Source organism: Diabrotica undecimpunctata, chromosome 2, assembly GCF_040954645.1.
Source record: "Diabrotica undecimpunctata isolate CICGRU chromosome 2, icDiaUnde3, whole genome shotgun sequence".
Taxonomy (NCBI): domain Eukaryota; kingdom Metazoa; phylum Arthropoda; class Insecta; order Coleoptera; family Chrysomelidae; genus Diabrotica; species Diabrotica undecimpunctata.
This window is the reverse complement of record NC_092804.1, coordinates 34,414,566-34,440,312: the sequence shown is the minus strand read 5'-3', so window position 1 is coordinate 34,440,312 and position 25,747 is coordinate 34,414,566. Positions and strand designations below refer to the sequence as shown.

The window sequence follows — 25,747 nt, the reverse complement described above, 5'->3', positions numbered from 1 at the left end:
GAATTTCAAAACCTCTGTTTCTCATTGACTCGATCAGCTCTCTTCTTGCATGTGTATCCTAAACAGCCATTGGAGCAACTAATAAAAACTGAACTACAAATCGCCCAAAAGAACCACATAACTCCTAAATTTATATGGATCCCATCGCATATAGGAATTATCGGCAATGAGGAGGCAGACAATAGTGCTCGTGATGCAGCAACAAGTGCGGAATCTGAATTAGTACGAGAGAGTGTATGTAAAGATCTCAAAACATTTTTTAAACAAAAAGTGATTGGTCAGTGGCAGAGCGAATGGTTTCTATCGCAATATAAATTAAGATCGCTAAAACCAGATACACTACAGTGGAAAACTAGTGCTAGTACACGGTTTATTCAAACGGTTCTAAACGCGCCTACGTATAGGACACACTAAGATCACACACTCGTATTTACTTTCGGCCAGTGAACGCCCCCTGTGCGACCTACGTGCTACGCCTCTTACCGTCGTCCATTTGTTAATTGAGTGTCCAAAATACTATAGAGTACGTTCAATAAACAATATACCAAATACCTTACCAGATTTATTAGGAGAAAACTGTCACGAAAAAAACTTATTAAATTACCTAAGGTCAATTAATATTTTGTATCAGATTTAAAGTTTTGTTTATTGAGTAACGCCGCTAATAACCTTTTGGTGGATGCGGCAATGTTTCTTCTTAATAAAAAAAAATATCTATCTTCCTTATTTTTACGTATAAATGATTATTCACTTACGTCTTTTACCTATTGTTTCCTCGTTTGTTTCGTTCGATAAGGTTACAATATCAATGTTAAGTCTAGTATTTTTTATTAATTAATCTAAATTTATTCACTTATAAATATTAATTTTAATTAAATGTTATTATTAATAAACTTAATAAATCTAAAACTTAAATAAAAATAAACTTAATAATAAACTTAAATAAAATAAACTTATTAAAAATAAAATAAAAAATTAACTTAATAAATCCCGGATCGATTACTTGTTGAGTCACTGTCGATCATAACTTCGGGGCTAATTGGCCAATCTTAATGTTTTTTCTTTTAAAAACATGTATTTTGCTGAACTTAAGACATAAGTTAATTAAAAATTGAAAAACTTATTTTATTTGTTTATTAGCTTTAAAATTCTACAGTGGTTTAAAAAATCCATAGGCTCTCCTATTTAACTGAGTTTATTGGTTGGACTTTTATTTGAAAGCTTGAATGCCCTTTTATATGCAAAAAAACCTACAAGTTTTAAAAACTTATTGTGTTAACTCTGCATAAGTTTGAAAATTGATAACTTTTTTTAAACAATTTAGGATGCAAAAGTGTTTTGCAAATATTATTTAATCGATTGTGCTGAAATTTTGTATATTGTTTTTTTTTTATATCTTTAAAATTTTCTGATTAAAATTTTGAAAGTTGTATGTAGCTCCCAAATATCCTACAAAAAAATTATTCAAAAAACATTGATTTTTGAACCATTTTAAATCGTTTTTGCTAATTTTGCAATTATTTTTTTTTTATTTTGCGATAATTTTTATTTTATTGGAAATTTAATTTTAAGACTTTTGCGTTGTTACATTTTTTTTAAATGTATAGCTGACGAGATCTAGCAACGAAAAGGAGAAAAAACATTGGATTTTTTTCATTTTTTTCCACAAACTCTTTAATAAAAAGTTTAGCACACCTTTTTAAATGTGCGCCTACTTAAATTGTCATTCCTAATAATATTTTAAAGCGATTAAAGCAAAAAACTAGGATTATATACGATTTACTCAACCCAAAACAAAAACTTCCTGGTCTACGGAGAAAGGACGGGAATATTGTTCGATAGTTAATGCATTTGACAAAGTGGCTTTGAGAAAATAGAAACACAGCCGTGAAGCTATAATAATACCTATTAGCAGCATTACTAAATTCACACTTAGTTTGTTACACAGCGCACAGAAATGTTGTGATACAAATTAATGGTTAGAAGATTATTCAAGCATTACCATTAAGTGATATTAAAAGCAGGAATATTGTGAAAATGAGCATTCAATTAGAGACTTGGAAGCAGTATTTAATAGACCAACATAGAAATAGATTTGTGCATATGGATACGATATTTAAACAAGATATTAAATGTGTCAGAAAGAAATAGAATAAAATTTAAAGAAAAATTAAGCTGCTCATTAACAAATTTACTATTAGAATGTAGAATATAGTTACTCATAGCGAGAGAAAAAGTTTGCTTAAAATAAAATACCATACTGGTAAGTTAACAAACTAAAAAGAATAACAGTAAGTCTTAACTCGAGTGAATATCACCAAATGAACTATTGATAAATAAAGTTCCCAGAAACGCATCTTAAAAAAATCTCACTTCGGGAAAGTTAATATTAATAATCGAAGTACATGGAAATCTCGAGCAAAAAGGACATAAACACCAGCAGATCCTTTAAATTGGAGGTGGAGGATGGAGCAGTTGTAGAATTCGAGAAGGTGGATGAGTATATGTACTTAGGTACTCTTATTGATTAGACATGTAAGAAAGAAATTGAAATCAACCTGAGACTGTGCGACTGTTGCAAGAGCAACAGTGAGAGTGTGCGGGAGCCATGTGCAAAATAATTAAGGCCAAAGATATATCTCGTAATACAAAAATAAGAGTATACAAAACTATAATCAGACCCACAATGCTATAGCTGACCGCTGCCGAGACATAGACCATGAACAAAACCATACAGAATATATTGGAAGTATGGGAAAGAAAGATACTTCGCAGAACGTTTGGTGAAAAAATAGTAGAGGGAGAATGGAGAAGATGAACTAATGCAGAAGTGTACCATGGTTATGCTAACCCTACAATAACAAAAGTGGTAAAAAAACGTAGACTAGAATGGCTCGGACATCTAGAAAGAATCCAAGGTAATAGACTAGTCAAGAATATTGCTTGGAGAGTACCTGAGGGCAAAAAAGAAAAAAAGACCAACAAAGAAATGGAGAAATGTAGTGATGGAAGATGTCGGAGAGATGGGAAACAGAGATTGAAAGCTGATAACTAAGAACAGAAAACAATGGAAATTATTCATCTAGCAATGGGCCTAAAAGGCCTGTTAATGCTGTACATACATACAATGACAACAGAACCAAACTGAATGCATCAGATATACGGGAGCTATTATTACTATGTACAGATTACACCTATTTTCAATAATATAATGATTTTATAAACAATGATTTGTAAATATTTAGTAGGTATTTTCATGAAGAAATTTGCGCAAAACATTGTAGGTATACAAACACGATTAAAAACGATAAAAATAATATGGTGAAGATATGTGAATGACGTGTTGAACAAATTTTTGATGGATATCAAGTAAAAGAAGAATTAATCAAATTCACCACGTAAAAGAAAAACAACTCGCTACCAATTCTAGATGTGTTTATCTTCAAGGATGATACAGGATATGTAACCAATGTCTACATAAAATTGGACCAACAGATATTTATATGATCAGACTTAAACCACAACGTGAATATCAAACAGATAATAATTATTAAATCACTATATGGTAGAGCCCAAAACATATGTTCTAAAGAAAATGCATTTGAACTGGTAACTCTATTTAATGGGTACCTAACAGAAGAATATATACAAGACAAATAAAGAAGGGGATGCTCATACCGATCCAGAAGATTTGGAAAATTACCAAGTGGAAAGTCTCCTCTCCCAAACCTACAAACTTTTTATGAGAATAATAACTAACAGACTGCAAAAAAAATTTAAGCTATGCCAACCAAATAAACAGCTAGGGCTCAAGAAGCATTACAGTACAACATAATACTTACACACAGCCAAATGTATAATAAAAAAGACAATCGAGTATAATATACCTACATTAGACACTATTGAAACAAACTCAATAATTTCTCCCATGCGAAATGTATGAATAGGTCCAAGATATCTAATTAGCAAGATCTGCATTGAAGCAAGTTTAATAAGAAAGCTACATGAACTAACAGAAGAAATTACGAGACAAACAGGAGTAAAACAAAGGTGAATAATATTCCCTAAACTCTTCACTCTTACACTTAAAGAAGTTTTTAAAGAATTAGATTGGAAAATCTGAGAAGAAACATAGCAGGAGAATGGCATCCTGCGGTTCGCTGATGACGTTATTTTATTAGCGCATGACGAAAAAGGAATTAAGAGAATTCTAGAAAACAGGAAAAGGCAAGGAAAGTGGGACATTATATGACCGTAGATGAGAAACTGGCCTATCAACATCGAGAGATTAGAGGGATCACATTTTGAACTCTCACCATGCACTAAACATGTTTCAATGGTATTGCTGTTCTTTATCAATATTTTACGAGAATTACTGCTAATAATCCAAATGAAATTTAAGGGAACTTTGAGCTCACGAAATCAAATGTATTTATCTGCACACCAGGCGAAAATTTTATGATTAAGTAAGCAGATACCTATATGATTAAATGGGGAAAAACATGTCTATTAAGTTAATTAAATTTCCAAAAAATTAGATAATAAAGGCAGTACGGAAATTACCGATACAAAAAAATTAGATGTACAAAAATGCGAAATAATTTTAAATATTGAATGTTGAAAAAATATTATTTTAAGAAGTGTCAATAGAATTTGCACAATATGCAACGAATTATATAATGGTTATACCAATAGTCCAGTCGTCAGAGATTAGATCTCTAAAAATGAATGAAGCTGAATTTTGCTGAGGATGTCAATTTAGAAACTACAAAAAAGATCTATTCCCGAACATTCGCCTAAAATACCTAGAAGGACAACATGAACTTATCATAAATCTGTACTCTGTAGAAAAAAAAACTGTTGAACAAGAAATATAGCTAAGATTATTTTAAACAAAAATGTTTAGCTGTTTTTGTATAGAATTTACCGTTCTCTCAGAAACAACGCTTGAAGGGAACGACGATTTTGAATTTAATTACGCGCGAAATCAATTTTTTAAATAAACTTGTATTTACTCGGCGGTAAAAATTCAATATATTTCGGTGAGTGTCTTATGAACAAAAATCAAACTGCCTTTAAAGGTAAAAAGTGCAGCTTTTCTACAAAATTTTTGCATTTTGTAGCAAAAGAAATGATGCCTGATGCCACACTTTGTCAAAAGCTTCACTCACATCGATGAATGCAGTTGAGCAGTATTGCTTACTTTCAAAAGAGTTTTAGATTAATAAAAATTTGAGTTAATTCTAAAAGAGGCATGTTCAACCGATCAATCAATCAGTAGAATCAATAGAATGGCAACCGATAGGTCGACGGAAAAGAGGAAGACCCAGATTAGAATGGCAACACGGCGTAAACAAGTCCATGAGCGAAAGAAATTTAACAAAAAACGACTGCGAAGATAGGAAGAGATGGTGTTTAGGTATCGGACAACGTCGAAAGACGTTCTAAACCGATGTATATATATATAATTCTAAAAGATTAGATTTGAATTATAATTTAAAGATTGGGCTCCAAAAATAAAAATTCTATAGTGACCGTTCAATGGAAGTGATAAATTTTATGAGAATAGTAAAAAATTATAATTATATCATTATTATTTATTATAAATTTAATATAAAAGAGACCTCAGATGCACTGGTTTGCTACACTTAACACCGACATGAAGACCGTCAATGTTATCCCTAGATCAAACCACGTGGACATGGAATAAAAGCAGCTTACCCTGTAATAGAAGAAGACTAATTCTAGTAAGATGATAATGATGATATTAATGATATAAAGATGCATTCTGTCATGCTCACAATATCAAATGCTCAAAATGTCAGATAATATATTTTCATAATAATCCATGCTTTCTTTATAGATATAGATTGTTCAATCATAGGAGAAACTCAATTACTGTATTTTTTATTTTGTACACCAATATTTATCGTCTTTCTTCAAAATGTCTCAGAAATCTGTAATACAAAAAGTATCTATGTTCAACGAATAACACAAAAACCCCTCCATAACATCCATTCTATATTTAAATAAAAAATAAAAAAGGATAATAAAAAAATAAAAACACAATAAGAATTCATGTCACGATGTTACATCTACACAAAATGTAAGAAACCAGTAATAGCTACAGATAGTCTTGTTTTACTACTTTTCACGAAATAAAGATTTCGAATTGTAATGTGTGTGACAGTAATATTCTTTTATGTTAACTTTAGAGCTTTATTCGGGAAAAGGATGAATTGAAATTGATTTTCTTAAATAAAATAATTTTAAAACCTGTACCACAAGCAATTCTGTACAATATATACTAAATCAACTTTTACGCTCGTTCGAGTACGTGCATTAAACGAGAGTGTTATTGTTCGAAAAATGTTTACCTGTGACATCCAGTTTTCAGTGGTAAATTAACATTCTTAAATAGAACTGCCGTTTAAAAACAAATTGAATTGTTGAGAAACAATTTGAGTACAAAAAGATACCCATGTGCATTTCAGTTTATATAAAATACATATTTATTAAAAATTTTACATATACGAGCACATACTTACTTTAATTTAAATTTAAGTTATATTATAATTTAATTAACTATTATAAATTAAGAGGATACTATTGGATAAATTTCTGTACCAAATGTATCGAAGTGTTGCTACGCCACTGGTAGCAATTAACTTACACGTCTTAAAATCTACCGAGGTAAATTCTCCACCAAATTCTCATGAAAGCCGATAATGTATTCAAAAGATATTTTTACTCACAGATTACCTTTCTCCGACCAATTCCCAAAATTTCTCTGTTGGAAAAAATTCAAAAGGTGGGTTTTATCTACCTCTGTATAGAAATATCGAAGTTGTCCCCCGAAAACCCCCTGGTACTAGTCAGGCATTGAAAATCAGAATATTAAGTATTCAGTATTAAATTCTATCCGAGCTTAGCTGGTCCCTTCTTGATCAGAGATTTAACTCTCGCATATTAGTTAGTGTTAGTTTCGTATTCGATCAAACTCGACGCATTTCTGGTTTAAGAGTTTTAGACTCTTGCGTATTGAGTATACCTAGTTATTCTTACATAGCTTATAGTTAAAAGCTAAACGTTAATTTTAAGTCGAGTATATTAATATTAAAGAAAACATCCTTAGTTGAAGTGATAATTATTAGTAACATTTTAATCTGTATCAGTGCTCGTATAGTGTGTCGCGGACTAGTGTAATGTGGACAGTGATCGGTGGTTTCAATAAAAGAACTTGCGCTAAAACTTTGGCTATATATTAACTTAGTTGTAGTAACATTCAATTATTAAATTACGTATTGTTTAAACTGCTTGCGTTCTTATTTCCCACACCAGTGGGTGCTCCTTCAAGTTGAAAGTAATTACATGACTTAGTTCGCTCTAAATGGTAGGAAGATCGCCATCATAATTTGTTGAACAAATGTCCGTTTAATTCTACCAACTATTAAGCTTATTTGGATGGTGTTATGCAAACAGCAGTTTTGCCACAAAACAATAAAAATTAAGGTATCCTAATCAGATGGTAGATTTTATTGTTATTTAAATTATGCAAAAATTATTTAAGCCACATCAGTATTTAAAAGAGTGATATAGCTGAAATTTTAACCCACAATCTCTGAATATTCAAATTGCAATTACGGAAAAAACGTTTAACCCTCGATTCGAGCTAAAAACCACTTGATGAACAGTCACCTTTTTTAAGTTTATTTTGCAATAAACACTTAATCTGTATCAACAGATTAGAGAATCGTCGTTATCTTATATTATTAGGTTCATAGTTTTATAATATTAAAAAGATCCTAAACCAGATGAAAAGTAGTAAAACCTTTCAATAAAAAAAGTAAACATTTTATTTATTGTAGTTGGATGTAAACATAAAGCTGGGAGAGGAACGTAAGAGGTTTAAGGAAGTACAGAAAAGATCATATTAATCCACCTGTTAAAACTTGGTTTTGTGGTGAGACTGCTGTGATGGTCAAAATCGCAGTATTAATCTTTTACTTCGAATAATGCAGACAATATTGTTGTTAACAAAATAGAAAGAGGAGAAATGGTTTCAATTGATAAACTATTGGAATATATCACAGATGGGAAAGTTGACTCGGAGAAAAAGAAAGTAAATTGGCTTAAGACTTATGAAATTAAAGTTTTAAAGAGTGAGTCTCTATTGCTCTACATGAAACCATACACAACAGCAGAAAACATATAGATATAAGATATGGAAAAAAAGGTCAACTGCAGAAATCATTCAAAGATATGGAGTTGGATCAGCAGTTAAGGCCAACAGATAAACCATTATCCAAAAAAAAAATTTAAGATGTCAAAGAAATATTAAATCTAGTTCAACAAGATCTAAAATCAATTTATTATTTCTTAGAAACAGGTGAATAGGGTGACTTTATTGATGATGTTTATGGTTTTGGAGTAGAAAATGTGGACTTGATGAAAAGGAATAAAATTATTTGAAACACTTTTAAATAATATTAAAATTTTTATTAACTTATGTCAAAATTTAGTTCTATATTTTGTATTATTAAAACTAATTAGTATGTGGGTTACTGTGTTGTAAGAGAACCACTTGTCGTGATTTTTTTTAAAAGACCAACTTCTTGGCGTTTTAACTAATTTATCGCCTCTCTTGATAAGGGGATGTATAGACTACTGGTACAAAAGACTCCAATAACAGCGTTAAGTTCTGAACATAAATCCACAAACTGCCCATTGCTAAAACACCCTAAATATCCCAACTGCAAAGGTAAACATCCAGCATGATCACCTGGATGCTCAAAAAGACATGAGCCTTTAGTAACCGTCCAACAGGCTAAATCAATCTAACATGGAAAGAGAAAATACTCTCAGATGCCATCAAAACCATGATACAAATTACAACTGTATTACTGGCTAACGTCTTCCCCAATTGCAGAGACCTGGTCTACAAATTCTCTTTTAAACTTACATCTTTCGTATACGCTTCTACTATCCCATATGCAGATATAGACAATAAGGTCGAAATGACATTAGTATTGGTAGGAAACGGCATCTAATCAAAAACTTGCTACAATAGTACGATGTACACATCCTCAAAACATCTTACTCAATCCCTCCACAAATCAATGTCCCAAACACCGACTTCCTCGCAGTGAACCTGCTCCATAGAAATGCTACCACCATTGTAATCGCTTACTATGGATACTCAAACGAGTCCCTCTCTGAACCTCTAATTAAGTACTTTCCACACTAAACAGAGCTATTCTAGAGGGCAACCTCAATACCAGATACACCCGATTTGGTGTCTCCTTCACTAATCCTAGCGGTAGACATCTTTCAGATCTTCATCTAGATCTGCCTGTCGGTAGAATCATCAACACTGAAGTAAGTTCTTTTGGCAACAATGGCATGTCTATTAACGATCACATCCTACGCACTAATAACATAATGGATAGGTTCGATGATAGCTGTATTATAGGTGACTCTATAACGTCAGACCACCTTCCACTCCCTGTCAAAACTGACTTATGGACCCCGAAACAAATCATTCCATTTATTTACCGAAGAGCTTACAGAAAAATAAAAGGCCAGTTAAGAACTATTCCAAGATTACATCACTCACAATCTCCTAGGGTTAGATAGCCTCTCGTCAACAAACTTAGTTGACACAGACATCTCAAAAATTCAAAGTCTGTTATAAGAAGCTTCAAACTTGGACACTCCTTTAACAAAATATAATAAAGATACTTCAGTTCTACCAAAAATAATCCTCGCTTAAATTCAAATATATCGCAGACTTCTAAGAGAGTATAAAAGATTCTGAGATTCACTCCTCAAAACAAAATACAACCAACTTTTGGCAGTAACTATACTACAGTGAACTAGAATTCAACAACAATGAATACAGGTAACCGCTGGACTGAACTACCGAGGTGGAGGCAAATTCTGGAAAAATTCAAGATCCTAACTAAACAGAAATCCCAACAATATTCTCACCTCAAACATAATAATCAAATACTCATTAATCCACTAGACAAGGCTGAAATCTTTAAAAGAACACTTCAAGCCACATTAATCACCCCTGAAAACCCCAACTTCAAACAACATTTTCGTATAGTAACCGAGCGAAACATCGACTATCTTCTGAAAAATCCGGACCCCCAAAAAGGCTTTACTATCACAAGATAATCAGGAATAGAAACCATAACCGTCAGGAGACTGTGTAGCCTGGGCAGACACACAGTACCTGGTCCAGATGCTTAGGAGACGCCTCAAACAACTTCCAGAAGCCGCTTGTAGCAAAAAAAAAACTGGGGTGTGTAGGAGGAGAGATGTACAAGAAGAGTGGTCTAAATATATGGGATAAAATTGATAGAAGTAAAATAGATAACAATTAAGTAAAGAAGTATGAAAAAAATATTGAACGGAATGTGGCTAGGCTAGCAATGTAGGCAAGAGAATGGCCACTAGAAACTTAAGGATGGATACTACTCTAAAAAGAGTAACGGTCACTCTTCCAGGTATCGTATACTGCTAATATTAATTAAAGTTGATGTAATAAACAAAAATGCTGTAAATGTAAAAAGGTAAGGAAATATTAATAAAAAATTATATGCAAAACAAATTCAAGTTTATTAAATATAACTTCTTAGATTAAATATGAAATAATTAAAGTTAATAATGAAATAAATGGTTAATACAAAAAAACAATGGAAGATAATCTCTGGGTAGAATTTGAGCTCAAACTTACCGATACCTTACACCAAGGGGAGTTATATTAATTAATATATATATATATATATATATATATATATATATATATATATATATATATATATATATATATATATATATATATATACGTTATAAAAAAAACCTATAACTGGTGAAACAAGATATATATATATATAGTTCTGAAGCAAAAACCAACTGTCCTCCTAGGTGAAACAGTTGTCTGGAAGGATACTCCCGAATGGCTTCGGTGTCCCAGCGAAGTCCTCCTTGAGGTCCGAAATTAGCACGAAGCTGGTGCTAATTGGCTCAGTTCCGATGGTTACTGTCCTGCCCTACCTCTAGGTGCAGGCTGGAGAAAAAAAATTCGGGTGGAGTAGACAATACCCCCTGGCTTGTCCCAATGACCCTGATTCTTATAGAGAGTAAGTGGTACTCTCCCTCGGATGTTCTGAGGGAAGTTTATAATTCCATGGGAGGTGGCAGAAAACAATTCCCCGTTACTTCTAGTCTCAACATTGATAAAAAGAAATCAAAGAAGAAGTGAGGAAAGTTTCTTTCAGCATAAGAAACCGGAGCAAAAAGATAATTATAGTAGATGAAAAAAAAACACATCCAATCGGATGTAGCGTGACCTTGCTTCACATAGAGTAAAAGTATAATGGCCTTGAACAAAATACTATATTAAAATATGAAATAATGAATCTGAATAATAGGATATGAATAAAATACTCTAATGTTCATTAAAATATCTGTGGACATTGTAATAGATGTTAGAGATTTACGGAAAATTCAAAATTTTAATCAGATTCATGCCAGAATGATTGTAAGCGGCCATACTATGCTTGAATTCGTGACCCAAGGTCATTCTGAATACCTTAAGGATGTGGGATGTGGGAACAAAAAGTTAGTTTTTATAATATAAAAAAAAAAGTTACCAGATAGCTACTCAATTCCGTGCTAGAAATTTCACTTCAGCGTCCCGAGTTTCCGAAAACACCGTCAATTAAATGGTTACGGTTATACTAAAAACATTTAACTTCTTGAAGTGAAGGAAATTCTATGCATTAATTGGATTTTCTTTTGCTAACTACCACCTTTGTACCACTTCAAACTCTCGATCAAAAGTGAATTTTAATTCACAGTTCGTTAACCAAGAGCCAGTTTCCACTCCCCCATAATCTCCTGTCATCTCTCTGGTTTGCAATGGTACCAAATTTAGATCAGAGTGACAACTTAAATTATTAAAAATACACACTTAATGAGCAAATGAACACTTAAAGTTAGGCAACCCATACTACATCTCTGAAATGGCTTTAATATAAATAGTAGTAAAAGTAACGACTGTTACACGCTGCTAGCCAAAACTATTAATGCTTGCCTTCAGCTTACAGGTATCCAGAACCCTTAACCAGGGAAGCCAACAACTAGTCCTAAATCCTACAGACTAATTTCATTACTAAATATTCTATGTAAGATCTACGAGACAATCCTCGTAGAACACCTAAAAACATACAATGAATTCAGAACTGGTCAATACACCATCAAATAATAAAAAATACATCTTTCACTTCTCAGGAAATAAATGAGTACAACAGGTAAGCTATTGGCATATTTTTAGATGTACAAAAAGCATTCGACCGGGTCTATCATGCTTTACTTATCGAAAAACGTCACTGAACCGCAGTGCCCATCCCTTTTCTAAAAATAAATAAATCTTATCTAACTGCTGGAACTATACGAATCAAAGCCGAAGACAAACTTTTCACCTCATGCACTTCTCTAGTAGGAGTTCCACAGGACTTAATAATTGCACCAATTCTCTATACAGTTTACCTCCCCTACACGTTATCTGAGAGTGGCCTGCTACGAGCTCGTATACGCTGATGACACGGCCTTGCTCTCCTCAGGTCCACCTAGAACCAAACGTTGGAAGCATTCCGTAGTCGAAAAGGCACAAGCACAACTCAACATAATAGTCAAATGGTGCAACAAATAGAGAGTAACTATAAATCCTATAAAAACACAATTAATTATATTTAGAAACATCCCATTTTCCCGGCCAATGTTTAAACAGGAAAATTATATATTGCTTAATGGACAAAAGTTTGATTTTCCGACCGTCAGTGTTCTACACGAGTGTCGAATTTTCAAAGACACTCAATTGAAACACTGACTTACGAAACACCCTAAACAGGGTAAGCTACACAATCACACTTCTTACACCACTGTGTGGCAAATTTGGGAACACTAGTCACGTTACTTTCCATTACTCTACGTTATATAAAACATTTATAAGACCAATTATCAAATAGATAGCAAAAATCTACTATTTTGGTGTAAAAACCATCACTATGCGGTCAGAGTTAATCTATCAACTAGCAAACATAGACTCTATTCATGATAGGATATTTAACCTAAGCAAGAGATACGTTCTCTGCACAATAAATGGCTCGAACAACAAAGCAAAGGAGGTCTTCAAAAGGACATGCCACCGTAGAGGACAAGTACTTACCAGACTTCCAAAAATCAAAGTCCCATTTTCGCCTGACTTAGAAACACAGCATGCAACGAACTTCCTTATGAGTACTGGAATAAACTCACTAATATACCGCAGAAAATATCCTGCACTTGCCAAAAACGCTGATCTAAGATTTGTTTCTAACAACCCCGTGAACTTTATAAACAGTAACTGCATGAAATAGACAGTAAATGGTAAATACTAACTTAACCTTCATATTAACTCAACTATACACATTGAACAAATCATAACTTTAGAAAAATTTCCCACCTAAGCAAGTACTGTGAGCTATCATATACCCAAAAACCTAGTTTTTACCACATCTCCCAGCACAAAACTAGAATCTCCTTAACCCCCTTCTCAGACCACCGCAACAAAAAAAGGGGGCACTTTTCCTTGAAGAGGCGAAAGCCCTTATCGAGGTCATCATAACATATGTCATCAGCGTTAAAAGTTAATTAATTACCGGAACGTCGAGTGCACTCATCCTGGAAAATATTGCCAGACCACCCCAAAGCTACCATCTTTAGGCAAGAGGATTTTGTCCCTACGAAACAAGCAGAAGTTAACCTGACTTTTCGATGACTACATCTACGGTCTAGCGTCAAAGATGTCACTTCTCCTCGGTGATGCTGTTGTCCATCCCTTTTCTTGCATCTCGACGTTGTGCGTCATTTTTCTCTTACAGTTCATCCCAAACCCTTCTTTCAGTGCGTCATAGTTGATCGAATTCTCTCTAACGCATTAAGCTAGAAGTGACAGAAAAAAACGTAAGTCTGTGATTATTATACATAGAACTTAGAAAATTATGTATCGTTCACGGGTATTTGCATATTAAAGCGAATTCTACTTACGGATATATAATTGGTTGGAGTTTAGAATGCGCTAAATAGATATCCAATCAATGATGCGCATAAATATAATTTGACGCAGATGGTCTCAATAGTGACAGTACTATGATAATGTCAACTGATAAAATGATAATTGTCATTCCAGGTTAGTATTTTCAGACATTTTACAGTGAAAATTTAATTTTGTATTTATTGTCATAAAAATATTTTAAATATGCCGAGATATACCGAGAAAGAACAAAGCCTAATATTAAAATTATTAAATTATTTTCAATTAGAAGATATTCAAATGTATTAAAACGGTTCTTTTTAGAACCACATTTTATTAAAATATAAGATATAATTGATGCCAGCCACATATCCCCTGTAATCATTGATTTTAATGAATTAGGTTCTGAACCGGATTGTGGATTGTTTGAAATATAATATTCATTTTTGTTATTTATAAAAAAAGAAGGTAAACTTACATTCGGTATCTTGTTTTTTAACTAAACTCCATTAACACTATTTCATCTGCATACCGAAACTGGTAGATTAACTCAAAAATCGACTGCTTCACTATTTAACCTATTTACATAAACTTACATTCGGTTTCTTGTTTTTTAACTAAACTCCATTAACACTATTTCATCTGCATACCGAAACTGGTAGATTAACTCAAAAATCGACTGCTTCACTATTTAAACTATTTACATAAACTTACATTCGGTATCTTGTTTTTTAACTAAACTCCATTAACACTATTTCATCTGTATACCGAAACTTGTATATTAACTCAAAAATCGACTGCTTTACTATAATAACTTATAATAAATAATAATAAATCCATAAATAAATCTTAGCTAATTAAGCACTTTCTTTGGAATGTATAGAATAGCAATTATGACAAAATGCCGTTCCAATATAATGCGAAATAAAATTTTTTATACAGGACGGGACATCTAATATGTAAAGTAAAAAAAAATTTGAATTCTTAAAGTTTTTACTTCACATTTTAAAAAAATGATCTTTTCACATTTAGCCGATTACAATCCTGCAACTGTCAGATTTAACTAAAATGTCATGCAATAATTCTCGACATTCTTAAAATCCTATATGACGTCAAAATTAGTGACGCACTGAAAGAAGGGTTTGGGACAGACTTGTAGTCGTGTCACTGTAGCCTATTTTGTTTTGTTTCTAATAATTGCTGTATTGTTTGTATTCTATTTTTAAATTCCTTTTCTATTTATTAATTCTAAAATTTGTATCCATCTAAATTTATACAATCACTTGAACAATAATTAAAAATTATATTAACTAAAGATAAAAGCTGTTAAAATGTTTCGACTAATTTATTAATAAACCATATATGTCTTATAATTAAGTTTGTATCTATTAAAATATTACCTGTATACTGGTTTCAAAAGAGTTATTAATGTCAGATTTTTGATAGTTAAATTTGTAACATTAGCAATACTTGCTATTTTTACTGAAGTATCATTTACGCAAGCTGACTCTCTTTATCTATAACATAATACTCTTAGTTTTTAAGCTTTCTGCACTAAATTAATTTCCATCTAATTTCTTTGTTAAGCACCAGCGGCCAATTTCACGACGAGTTAGTCCCTCATCGGCATCGACTGATTGTTCCACGGTTCGACATATATTACTCTCAAATCGCGAAGTTGAGTTTCATCAGATACAGGATCCCAGAAGGCTACGTCTTTGTCTTCGAAACAATAGTTGGTCCTTGTGGAATTCTCTGGCTGGATGCCCCTTTTGTAGCGGCTTCTAAACTATGTGTATTCCACTGAATCGGCAAATATGGATTGCTAGATGCAGTAGCACGTTGAAGAGGGTTTTGAACGTGATTTTTATGAAAAAAGTAACTTGTAACTACTTGAAATAAATATTTAAAAAGTTTTTTGCGATGTTGTTCAAAAAATTGAAAGGGTTACGGAATGTTCTATTTATAATGATTATATTATAGTTATTTAATGTACATAAAATAGTAGGTCAACGACTTAAAAAGTGACTTAGGTATATGGTTTTAAACAGCAGTGTAACAATTTATTTTATTAAACATAAAAAAGTGCCTTTTAAACAAATAGTCCATTTCCATACGATCTATAATCGACAATAACTTATCACAGCCTTTGTTATATCACATCATTCTAAACATTTTATTTTTTCATTTCTTTAGTTATTCTTTTCAACTGTGTTTACTATACAGTTTTAGTTTAGGTTTAGTTACAGTTTGTTTGCCAGATAGGACAATGGTACATCTAATATCATCAGTATCAGCAATCGGTCTGTAGGAAATAAAACTCTATTTGTTCTGTCTCAATATTTCGTCACGATGTTGTGACTTCTTCAGGTAAAAACTGTAAATTTATTTGAATAATTAATTATTATATGTAAACAAAGTGAATATTTCAATACTTACAACTGTAAGAATAAAAATTAAATTTTTTTAACATATCTAAATAAATGACATTTTTGTTTGATTTTGATTTAGGAGTTATGGTAACCGCAATATTTTATAGAGTGAATTCCTATTGTACAATTTTTAGTGAATAAGTTAAAAAAAATAAACAATTATTACGAAGTAATATCCATATTATAAAGTGAAAAGATGGAATTAATAATATATATATATATATATATATATATATATATATATATATATATATATATATATATATATATTGATTTAGAGTATCAGTATATAATTTGAAAAATATATATATATATATATATATATATATATATATATATATATATATATATATATATATAAATGTTTTGGATGGGTTGGAGTCAATAAAAGGGGCTATTGGTTAACTATTTATTATCTCGAGCTTTCAATTGTGTTTACAATTATTATCAAGAGCAGCTAAAAAAGACAAAATATCTTACAAAGTTGAACTAGAAAGAAAAAAAAAACTGGATTTTCTTTTATTCATCTTTATATTCCAAAACTAAATATCCTATAGACAAATTTGAAAAAACGAATGTAGTATACAGCATTAGTTGTACTCAGTGTGAAGCTAAGTATGTTGGTGGGACCGGAAGAAATCTTTCAAATCGCATTATTTCTCACAAAAGTGATTGCAGATTAAAAAACCATCTTGTGCTTTGGAAGAGCATGTAATCGATAAAGACCATATTATGGATGTTGACAGCATTAAAATTTTGTGTAGTGAAAGTAATAAATTCAAAAGGACTTTTTTGAAAATGGTTTGTATTAGCAAAAGTGATAATAATTTAAGCAAAAGATCAGAAATTCACAATCTAAGCAAAATTTATAATTATATTATTTCTTTATAATTTATATAGGAAACTTGTAAACTATCACATTTTGATTTAATTTTCCATATATCTGTTACATTTTTTTAGGCATCTATCAATGGTAAATAAATCTTCTTCTTTTTTATTACTAAACAAAAAAGAATTTTTAAACAAAATTTTATTTTTGGCAATATAATCGTCAAAAATAAAAATTTTAAGTTGGCATTTATGACATTGAGGCTTATTTGTACTTAGTCGCTATTTTAACTTATTTATAAATTCAATTGTTTTTGTGTTAAGAAAATGTTTTCAAAATTATATTAAAATTTCAGAGAAGCATTTATTAGATAAGGACATTTTTGTATTAATTCTTTTTGAGATGTATTAGCAGCAATTTTATTAACCAATCTAATTTTATTTGGCGAGTTAACAAAAAATTTTTTTCTTTCTAGTTAAACTTTGTAAGATATTTTGTCTTTTTTAGCAGCTCTTGATAATAATTGTAAACAAAATAAGATAATAAATAGTTAAGCAATAGCCCCTTTTATTGACTCCAATGCATCCAAAACATTTATATATTTTTTCCAAACGAGTCACAAGTACTTCATATTTCTTACTTTTATATATATATATATATATATATATATATATATATATATATATATATATATATATATATATATATATATATATATATATTGTTATGTTTCTTCTTTCCCAACCAAAATAAACAAATTGTATATAGTAATTTAAGATAAGATTTAGTGTAGATAAGAATAGAAATTTGTTTGGCAAACGACCTTTTTCCGTTTCAAACAAAATTATCAAAAAATCTTTGTTTAGAATTAGAAGACATTTTACCTGTAAGTTAATCTTTTCATTGTTTGTATAATCGAGTATTAAATGACCATATTCTAATCTTTTGAAATATGTATAAATTGTGTATTGACAAAACCAATTTTAAAGTAAGCTATTTAGTTTTTCTCTGAAACCGAAATTAGGCTTTTCCAAAATCATGGTAAACACAATTTGAGCTTTTGATTGGACGGTCGTTTTTAAATGGGAATTTGTGAGCCGATCATGAGAACGGGAGAAGTCAGTTATAATTTGGTCATCGAAGGAAACAGTCGTTTGTCTCAAGATAGGGTGTGGTTCGTGAGTTTGGATACCGGCATTGTGAAATTAAGTGAATAGTTTTGCAGAAGGAGATAACAAGTAGATTAAAAGAGGTCTTTGTATCTACCGTGGGCATTTTGTGAAGTATATGTGAAAGTATTTTTACGGCATCAAGTTGACAAAAGGATGTTCTTGTGTCATAAATAAGTAGCTGAGTTTGGAGAAGTAAATCAGGTGTTTTTGTGTAGTCTGCAGGAGGTTTGCAGAGAGGTTAGGAAGGAGCCGAGGTGCCAAAGAGGAGAGATCACATCTTTGAGGAGACTGGACTTTTCTGGATATGTTCCAACATACAACTCAATAAGAAAATAAGCTGTAAGTGTTTTGTACAATTGAATTTTATATCTGTGAAGGATCGGTTTAACATCATGGTCATTAGCATTCAAATTTAAGAACTGAGGTTTTGTTAGGCTAATCAAAAGTTTAAAGTTTTGTTGTTTCTTGTTTCAAGTAAAGAAAAATTTAAGTAAACATGGTTTTCACTTAAAATAAATGTACGTAGATTTAAAATCTTATTATTATAAAAATTTGATTTATTTTCTTGTATGCTGATTAATAAGATAACGACAGAATTTGATAATTGTTTTATTCGTTCATATAAAATAAAAAAACGTAAATGTTTGTAATATAGTATTTTTTTATTTTTATCCTTCTTCTCTATCCCGATAAAAGACAACTAGAAAATCTTTGAATCCATCGAACACAGGTAATATAAGGAGTTTATTTTACTTTTGATAACAAATAAGTTATATTTTTTTATTGGCTCAATAAACTAAGATTAAAGTCAAAATAAACAATCATCACAATATATATGTATATATATATATATACATATATATATATATATATATATATATATATATATAAATATATATATATATATATATATATATATATATATATATATATATATATATATATATATATATATATATATATATATATATATATATATATATATATATATAATGTTTACGTATACGGCAGATTTACGCAATGCTGATATCAATTTGTTTCATTTGTTCATTGTGTCGTAGTTTTGCAGTTTTTTGTCGCCATAATTAAAATGTCAGCTCATCCAAAAAGATGTTTGTTTTTGTGAACAGTGGAATTTGTTAAAACAGCCGAATTACCGTCCATCAAAAAAATACTCACATTGCTAGTTCATTAATCAACTACAGATAAAAAATCAAAAACAAATTTTACGCTGGGTTTTCCAGTTTTATACAAAAAATAGTATACATTAAAAAATAGGTATTATACAAATTGGGACAACACATTTTATTATATACATTATAGGCCAGTCAATTAAAATTGTAATACCTAAATGTAAAAAGTAAATAAATTCGTTTTAGAACGAATCCTTGAAAAAATTAAAGTTTTTGAATGAAAATATGGATTTATGTCAAATTTTCAATTGTATTTTAAATTGACTATTTAGAATAAAGGTGTCGTTGTTATAACATTGATTTTATAGCAAAAATCACCGAAAATCACTATTTTTATTTTTTTCAATGCTTCTTTTCTTATAAGTTTTCATAGAAGGCACAAATAATAACAAAAGTTACATAAGAATATGTCTTTTAAGACTCTTAAGTTACATGTAAATTTTTGTTGAAAAATATTTATTTATTTAAAAGTTGTTCCAATTGTTTATTAGAAAGTTGTTTATTTGGTAACGAAAAACGTGGTTGTTTTCGTCACTTTAGAATACTTAAATCTAATTTGTTTCGTTTTAAATTATAACCTTTAAAATTAAGTTTAAATAATAGCCTAATTTATTTATAAAGTTTTCATTATTTTTTAAATAACATTATTTCGTTATAACATTGCGACAAATGAATATGAAATAATGATTATTTTGATATTGGTTTGGCTGGTAATTTTTGTACAAAACTAAAAGAAAAACGAAAGTTTTTCTAGGAGCATTTATGATTGAGCCATTTTTTTTTCAGAAATTCACCATTTGTTTATTTATTAATATTAACCTTTCAGAGTTAATAACGGGCAGACTTTAAGTCAGCTTGTCGAATTATTTGTCGATTTCTGACGATTAATTGTTGTGAAAGTTGTCTAGTGCATTTAGTTCTACTGCTATATTGAATTGCGGAACGTGAGTCCGCACGTTATTCTTCAGGTAAGATTCAATTTTAAAATGTTTGATTACTGGGGTAAATAAAAAATATTAATGTTATTTTTAATATTGGGAGTGATCTACTGATTATATTTTCTGTATATTTGATTGATATATGAGTTTTGAAAAGCAACAATCTTGAAAAGCTTTATGCGGAATTTGTCTCTGATTCTGAGCCAGAAGTTAAACCTGATGATGACGACGCTAGTTTGGAAGGAGATTTTGAAGAGATACAGGACGACGAAACCATCATGGAAGAAGAAATTGAGGAGCCAATTTTAGAAGTCTTGAATGTTCCACAAAGAGTGCCGCATTTCATTGGGAAGGATGGAACAGATAAATGAAAGAAACATGTAGGAAACCACTGGATACAAACTCGTAGTGCCAATTTAATAAAGTTAAAAATATTTGGAGTAACTAGGAAAGTACGACATATGAAAAGTACATAAAAAATTTGTTGTTTTTTTTTTACTGAAGAAATTTTGCAAACCGTTATAGAAAACACGAATATTTTTATTGAACTGTTCTTACAATCTCAGTAATAAATCTGCAAAAAAGACAGATATTTTAGAACTTAGGGCACTATTGGATCTTTTATATATAGCTGGGGTAGCCAAAAATAACCACAGGAATGCAAAAGATCTCTTTAGGATAAACGGCTCATCGCCAGAGATTTTTAGATTGTTTATGTCTCTTACACTGTTTAAATTTTTGCTCAGACGTTTTGATGATAAACAAACACGATTAGAGAAGTAAAATTATGACAAATTAGCAGTTGTAAGAGAATTCTTCGATTCGTTTAAATTTACCAGAACATTTTTCATTATCAGCATATACAAGGGTAGATGAAAAATTGAAAGCTTTTCGTGGCAAGTGTGGCTTTAGGGTATATATGCCCAATAAACCTAATATAGTGCATCCCAAACATTTTTTTATTTAGTCTTTGTTTAGTGTCTTAGAAACAGTTGTTTTGTATTTGTTTAATTTGGGTTTTTGTGTTTTATAGTACTCAAAATGTAAAAAAAATATATCTGTTAACTTTTATTTTTAAAGCATGAGTTTAAATAAAATTTATAATGAATCTTTGTATCTGCAAATGCTTTTTTGTAAAAAAAGTACTAACCAATTTTGATGTTTTTTTTTAATCTGAGTTATCTCGAGAAAATAATTATAAATGCAGGGTGAGTTTTGTAGTGGCCACACTTAAGAAAGAGTTGTAAAGTAGACATAATAATATAAAGTGTGCATTGTGCAGGTGGCTAAAGAAGACGTCTTTTGCATTTTGTATTATTTAATACACGCTAAATAATTAGTTTATTTTAGGTTTCACTACCGTAAACAGGAGGTGGTTAGATTACCATTTGATATATTTTCAATCTTTGCCGCTCTAAAGATATTTTTAAGATCAATAATTTGTGTAGCACTTCTCTTTCCTAACAGTTCCCCTTCCTGTCTCGTATATATTCATCTTTGTTTATTATGGCAATCCCTAGGTACTCGAACTCATGAAATTTTTTGAAACCATGTTTTCTTCTTATATATTTGTGTTTTTATTCAGTCGCATGTCTCCCTTTGGGTCCCGTTCCATTTCCATTAATTTTTTGTCTGCTAGTTTTTTGCACATTTACGAGTATAGTATTTTTCATATAAAAATGCATGCACGTCACAATTTATATAAAGTGACGTCACTTATATTTAAAATTTCCAGAACGTCAACTTTAGAGTTCAAATTTTCCTAACACAGCTAATAATACGAAACCCATACGGAACTGCTCGATCGTTCATAGGCGTCAACAAGGTATAATAATCAGAAAAATGTAATCATCATTATATTGGGAATTTTATAATTATATTGATTAAATAACCAAAAATATTTGTTTTTATTAATAATATAAATTTTATGAAATAACTCTTTAAGTCTAATATTCCACAGAATAATAATTTTAATTAAATATATTAGACAATTGTACGCAACTGATATGGGAATACTTCAAATTTTTTGACAGTTGAGCGTGTGGCAAAATTGTTTAAAGTATTGCTACTTTTTTAGAGTAATAATTTTGTATTTTTTGATTTTTTACACAATTTGCTCATAATATATTATATATTAATAAATTGTATTTATAAATACATGTTAAATTTAGATTAATAGCTTTAAAAACTAATTATTGTTCTGTATTGTGATTGTGCTATGCCAAAACAACTAAATAGTCTATAGAAAGCTGATAAGCTTGCATATAAGATAGATTATTTTGAACAAGAAATAATGGCAGGACGTTTTTACTATTAATGCTCTAAATAGAGGTAACTTTAAAATTTAGAATATATAATTTTGTATTAAAATGTTTTCTTATGTATTTTAGTGTGTTGCAGAAGTCTTAAAACTAAGTGTATTTACTGTTATATAATAGTGTGACAAATAGTTGACATTTTAAAAATTCCTCACTTACTAACCATTCTGATGTTTTGGCAACGCTGTGGGGTTCTGACGTCGTAAATTTTGAATGACGTGCACGCATTTTTATATGAAAAATACTATATAGTACTGATTTTCTTATTTCATTAAATTAAATATCCTCACTAATCCTCTCGTCGTTTTTGGTATTAGCACTATATGTTTGGCAAATGCAAAATTCTGGTTTTTGTTATCGCCAATAGTTCCGATTGTTCGTATTCCGCTTCCCCACAAAACTGCCTCCAACAGAAAATTATTGACAACTGATCACACTGTTTCAATTTTTTCTTAATTTTAAAAATGTTGTCACACTTTCTTCTTTTTTCGTATTGTCGGGCCTCAGTAGTTTCATTTTGAATAACCCAATCACCTTTTTTTGAGAATAATGAGTGTTCTTAGAGCTTCTTAAAACCGACTTCTTATCACCCGATGTCTACTGTATCAAATAAATGTTCTATTAAATGAAAGACATTGAAGAACAAAAAAGCCAAAGGACCCGGAGGAATACCAAACGAACTAATTAAAAACGGAACGGAAAAGTTATTCCGCATGCTACATAGAATGTTCGAAAGAGGACTAAATGGAGAAGAAATACCTGCGGAATGGACACAAGCATACATCACATCCATACATAAGAAAGGAAACAGGAAAAAATGTGAAAACTATAGAAGAATTAGTATAATATCGTCGGTAGGTAGACTTTACGGGAAAATTATTAAAGAAAAACTAGAAACTGAAATAATAGGAAAAATTGGAGAAGACCAAGCAGGGCTCACAGTAGGAAAATCATGCCTAGATCATACATACACATTAGAACAACTGATAGAGAAGAAAATGGCAAAAGGTAGACCGGTCCATCTGGCCTTTGTTGATCTAAAGAAAGCATATGACTCAATACCTAGAGTCAAATTATGGGAAGCAATGAATGATCTCGGAATCCGACAAACACTAATAAAAGCAGTTAAAGCACTATACAAAGAAAACAAAGTAGCTATTAAATGTGGAAATAAAGCCTACAATCCATTGAAGACGACAAAAGGACTTCTACAAGGCTGTGCTACGTCCCCTACTCTGTTTAAAATATTCTTGGAAAATACACTCAAACCATGGAGGAGAAAGTGCGAAGGAATGGGCATACCAGTAAGAGACGAATACCTATACACCTTAAGTTTTGCCGACGATCAAGTAGTCATCACACAAGATGAAGAAGATCTCAGCTTTATGCTCAGAAAACTAGAAGAAGAATATAAAAACAACGGAATGGAAATAAACTTAGAGAAAACCGAATACCTAACAACAGAAAACAAGGATATGAGAAACCTAGAGATAGACGAGGGAAGACAAATAAATGGAACAGATAAATTCAAGTATTTAGGAACCATAATATCGAACCAGGGAACAACAGAAAAAGATATAAACAACAGACTGAGACAAACAAGAAACTGTATAAGACAACTAAACTCAGAGTTGTGGGATAAGAACATTACGATAAAGACAAAAAAGAGAATATATAACACCCTGACAAGAAGTATCCTGACATATGGGTCCGAAAACTGGACAATAAACAAGAGAAATAGAGGTAGAATAAGAGCAGTAGAAATGGAGTTCCTGAGGAGAAGCTGTAGACTTACAAAAAGAGACAGAATTGAAAACGCAGAAATTAAGCGGAGAATGGGAGTGCAATCAGACATAATCGACTATATAGAGGAGAAGAGACTATCCTGGTACGGCCACGTCAGAAGAGCGGACAGAGGACGCTGGATAAACAAAATCACAGAATGGAGCCCGATTGGAAGAAGAAAGAGAGGAAGACCCCGAAGGTCATTCAGAGATGAAATCGACGAGGCTATGGAGAAAAGAACCCTGCGAGATGGAGACTGGAATGACAGGGAAAATTGGAGAAAACGGTTGAGTTAAGGAAGACAGTGAAAACTGTGGAAATCCTTAGTAGTAGTAGTAGTAAATGATTCTTTAAATTGTTTTTATTAAAATAATTAATATCGGAAGGGGCATAGAAATAAACTGAAATTTTGTTCCTTTTATTTTGAATAATACAAACAAAATATTGTTTACTTTCTAAATGACAAAATATAGAATTTATTATAAATTAACCTAAATATTTCATTAGTTATACATGCACTACTACTTATTTGACCCTTGATATTTATATTACGTTCACTTTCACTTTAAAAGTTTACACTTTCCAAGGCTTTGCCTTAATTGCACTTTGCACATAGTTAGTGCTCCCGTGGGTATGCTTTGATCAGAAACGCTTCTTAGTAGAGTATACCTAACTTGGGTACTAATTTATTATTCACCTGCAAATAGTCTTAATTACGCATAATAATTCAAAACATGTATACATTTTACATACGCAAATAGACCACTTAACAGTTAATTAATAATAAGCTTATTAATAAATATTAATGTTTTGAATTATTTCCTTGTGATATGTTTAAATTTATTCCTATATTTTTATACGTTTAATATTATTTTGATGTTTTGAATTTTATTTCGCACCTCGTTTAAAAAAAATCTTTTTATATAAAAATCGCTCTCTCTGTATAAAAAATTTTGTGAAAGTGTATTTGTTGGTTCAACTTAGAATATAGTAT

General features: G+C 30.8%; 1 protein-coding gene across 4 annotated transcripts in view; it reads right to left on the bottom strand.

The window, feature by feature from the left end:
* The window catches only part of LOC140434400 (pseudouridylate synthase RPUSD2-like), a 927,331-nt gene that overhangs the window by 841,733 nt on the left and 59,851 nt on the right, over nucleotides 1–25,747 (bottom strand). The window lies entirely within an intron of this gene.